This window comes from Nematolebias whitei, chromosome 2 (assembly GCF_014905685.2).
Source record: "Nematolebias whitei isolate Nwh7 chromosome 2, NemWhi1, whole genome shotgun sequence".
Classification (NCBI taxonomy): domain Eukaryota; kingdom Metazoa; phylum Chordata; class Actinopteri; order Cyprinodontiformes; family Rivulidae; genus Nematolebias; species Nematolebias whitei.
The window spans coordinates 6,352,845-6,357,076 of record NC_056499.1 but is presented as its reverse complement, the minus strand read 5'-3'; the positions used below and the strand labels follow the sequence as shown (position 1 = coordinate 6,357,076).

Genomic DNA, 4,232 nt, shown 5'->3' with positions numbered 1-4,232 from the left:
TGGTAGTAGTAGTGATAGTGGTGGTAGTAGTAGTGGTAGTAGTAGTACTAATAGTAGTAGTAGTAGTGGTAGTAGTAGTGATAGAGATGATAGAAGTAGTAGTAGTGGTAGTAGTAGTGATAGTGATGATAGAAGTAGTAGTAGTGGTAGTAGCAGTAGTGGTGGTAGTAGCAGTAGTGGTGGTAGTAGTAGTAGTAGCAGCAGTAGTAGTGGTAGTGATAGAGATGATAGAAGTAGTAGTAGTGATATTGATGATAGAAGTAGTAGTAGTAGTGGTAGTAGTAGTGGTAGTGGTGGTAATAGTAGTAGTGGTAGTGATGATAGAAGTAGTAGTAGTGGTAGTAGTAGTGGTAGTAATGGTAGTAGTAGTAGTAGTGGTAGTAATAGTAGTTATTCACACACAATTCTGGGTGTGTAACAACAACAAAATCTACATCTTCTCCTCCGTGCAGCGAAGATGAGTGAACCCAACCCTGCTGACTTCAGGGAACAGGTTCAATAATTTTCATACTACACACACAGATTTACTGTCTTCCTCTGTCAGTAAAAATGATTGAAATTTTCTGTGTGAGCAAGCTCAAATTATTAAAAACAAGCACACAGCAGATAAAACAGATATATTTAATTTTAATTAATATGTTTGATGCTTGAGTTGATGTGATGGTAACCATTAAGACGATACTTAAAATGTTTCTAAATAAATTTACGTTCCTAAAATCTGGAAAGCAACACAAAGTTTTATCTTTGTATTTTTTTCAAATGCTTTTATTTTTAATGAACATTGTTTTTGGTTGTAATTGACATCAGGACCTGTTTGATCTCAGAAAATAATGGAGTAATTTAACGACCTCATTTGTTTTAATGTTATTACTTTGAAGTGTCTTTTAATGTATGGGGAAAGTTGTATGGTTGTATCTAAAAATCAGCAGCACGCTCTGATTTGTGTAGTTTAATTAGATTCAATAAAAACAAATGGTCAATCTGTGTTAATACAACTCAAGCACCAGTCTCTTGCTTGTTTTAACCAGATTGCTGAACCTAAAGTGGTGGGTAAATTTCAACCACCACAATGGAGTTGCATTTTAAATGATGGAAGAAGTAGAGGTATTTTCTGGTAGCTCCAAGTTTAATTTTTAAAAACAAATCTATTCAGAGTAAAACTATTTCTGCTTCAGTCGAATAACTGATTCCTGAAACAAGAAGGTGGCAACATCTGAACTGGTAAATCCTAATTTCCCTGGAATAAAATAAGATTTTAAAGGGCTAAAAACTTTACTAAAAAGAAAAGACTCAAATTTTTATAGAAAGCGTAAACATTACCAAAAATAAATCAACAATCTGTTGATTAAATGACTATTAACTTAGTTGACTAACTATCAACTATCAAAGAAACATGTTCACCTCCAAACTGTACAAAATAGAGGAAATGGTCCTCTTAAAAAAAAAAAAGTTCTGTTGGCACCATTTCCACAAATCTGACATCACTACAAAGTCCAGGATGTCTTCTTCATTCAATGGGACTTAATTTCATATTTTTACCCAACACAGCCCAAGGTCCATTAAGCCATAATAATTTACCAGATCTCAGGGATAACGTATGAATCTACAGGTGCCGGTCATAAAATTAGAAGATCATGAAAAAGTTGATTTATTTCAGTAATTCCTTTCAAAAAAGTGAAACTTGTATATTATATTAATTAATTACACACAGACCGACATATTTCAAATGTTTATTTCTTTTAATGTTGATGATTATAACTGACAAATAATGAAAACTCCAAATTCAGTGTGAAAATTAGAATATTACTTAAGACCAATAAAAAAAAGGATTTTTAGAAATGTTGGTCAAGCATCAATACTTAGTTGTTGCTCCTTTTGTCTGGATTACTGCAGCAATGCAGCGTGGCGTGGAGTCGATCAGTCTGTGTCACTGCTCAGGTGTTCTGAGAGCCCAGGTTGCTCTGTGGTCTTCAGCTCTTCTCAATTGTTGGGTCTGACGTATCACATCTTCTTCTTCACAATACTCCATAGATTATATGGGGTTAAGGTCAGGCGAGTTTGCTGGCCAATTAAGAACAGGGATACCATGGTCCATAAACCAGGTACTGGTAGCTTTGGTACCGTGTGCAGGTGTCAAGTCCTGTTGGAAAATTAAATCTGCATCTCCATAAAGTTGGTCAGCAGCAGGAAGCATGAAGTCTCTAAAACTTCCTGGTAGACGGCTGCGTTGACCTTGGACCTCAGAAAACACAGTGGACCAACACCAGCAGATGACATGGCACCCAAAACCATTACTGACTATGGAAACTTGACACTGGACCTCAAGCAACATGGATTCTGTGTCTCTCCTCTCTTCCTCCAGACTCTGGGACCTTGATTTCCAAAGGAAATGCAAAATTTACTTCCATCAGAGAACATAACGTTGGACCACTCAGCAGCAGTCCCAGGCGAGACGCTTCTGACGCTGCCTCTTGTTCAAGAGTGGCTTGATACAAGGAATGCGACAGCTGAAACCGATGTCTTGCATACGTCTGTGCGTGGTGGTTCTTGAAGCACCGACTCCAGCTGCAGTCCACTCTTTGTCCCACATTTTGGAATGGGTTTTGTTTCACAATCCTCTCCAAGGTGCAGTTATCCCTATTGCTTGTACACTTTTTTCTACCACATCTTTTGCTTCCCTTCGTTTCTCTATTAATGTGCTTGGACACAGAGCTCTGTGAACAGCCAGCCTCTTTAGCAATGACCTTTTGTATCTTGCCCTCCTTGTGCAAAGTGTCAAAGGTCGTCTTTTGGACAACTGTCAAGTCAGCGTCTTCCTCATGATTGTGTAGCTACAGAACTAGACTGAGACCATTTAAAGGCCTTTACAGGTGTTTTGAGTTAATTATCTGATTAGAGTGTGGCCCCAGGCGTCTTCAATATTGAACTTTTTCACAATATTCTAATTTTCTGAGATACTGAATTTGGGGTTTTCATTAGTTGTCAGTTATAATCATCAACATTAAAAATAAATAAACATTTGAAATATATCAGTCTGTGTGTAATGGATGAATATAATATACAAGTTTCACTTTTTGAATGGAGTTACTGAAACAAATAAACTTTTTCACGATGTTCTAATTTCATGACCAGCACCTGTAAGTTTGGCTGCAGCTGAAGGTAATTTCTGACTCTTTTTGAAGAAAGCAGCAGAACTGCATCCCAAGATGGCGACTCCATTGATTGCTGTGTTCAAACCTCTACAGATGGCATACAACTTGAGCTTTTCCTAACAAAACTGTCTTAGGGGTTAATTTGTATATTTTAAAACTGAGGCTTTGGTGCGACAAATCAATTCGGATTCAAGTAGAGCCTTTTTTGTTAGAAAACAGCTTGATGAGAAAAATGCAACCAAGACCATGCTATTATTAGCCTCACGCTAGCTAAGCTAAGCTACAAATCCCTTCTTGCAATATCCAACACAAGCAATAGACTTTATTGTTGGATGCAATCCACAGCCTGACAATTCAACTATCACTAGAAGACATTAGCTCATTTTAAGGGCGCTAGTTGTTATGCTGGTAACCTTTAAGCCGAGCAGATGTGTGCTATCCTGCAGCCTTTTCAGCAGCCGGAAAGCTAATGCTAACCGTATTCTCCTCTAACAGGCTTTTGTTTTGCTCTTTGAGCGGCTCCTCTCTGCTGCTCTGATGTTATCGCAGAAATCTGGCTTTAAATCTTCATGACGACCATTTGGTTTCCAAACCAACAAGTACTTACGTCTCAGAAAGGAGATACTCCACCATATAGCTTCATAACATTAGCATCCTTTCTGAGGAGGTCTGACACAAAGACGTGTTCTGCAGGATCTGACTGTCAGCTCACCTCTTTCACTCCCGGTCTCTGGGCTCATGGACGGAGCCTTCGGAAGTTCTGCTTCCAGGACGATCTGTGGTCTGACCCCGATGGTAGTCACATACTAACGCCGTGGCCCCGACACACACAAGGTTTGCAGCTGCACGGCCGGCTGGTCCGAGCGAGGCGGCGGAAACAGTCGGAGTGTCTGGACCAATCACATGTCCGGGATCGGACTGTTTCCCAGGTTCCCTGGCGGGTTTTTACCTGGCCTGTTGGGACAAAAGAAGGATTTTCCAGGACTACTAGGACCAGTTTTTCTCATCTTCAGGGACATGTTACATGTCCTTAGACTGTAGCTAAGATTCATAACTGACTATAACTCCGTACTCATTTGT

General features: G+C 39.2%; 1 protein-coding gene across 1 annotated transcript in view; it reads right to left on the bottom strand.

Annotated features, from left to right (window-relative positions):
* znf280d (zinc finger protein 280D) overlaps window positions 1-4,025 on the bottom strand; it is a 27,253-nt gene extending 23,228 nt beyond the window's left edge. The window contains exon 1 of the mRNA XM_037696006.1: window positions 3,865-4,025. The gene's annotated coding sequence lies outside the window, so the exon portion shown is untranslated. The remainder of the gene's footprint in view (window positions 1-3,864) is intronic.
* Between the last annotated feature and the right edge of the window lie 207 nt (window positions 4,026-4,232).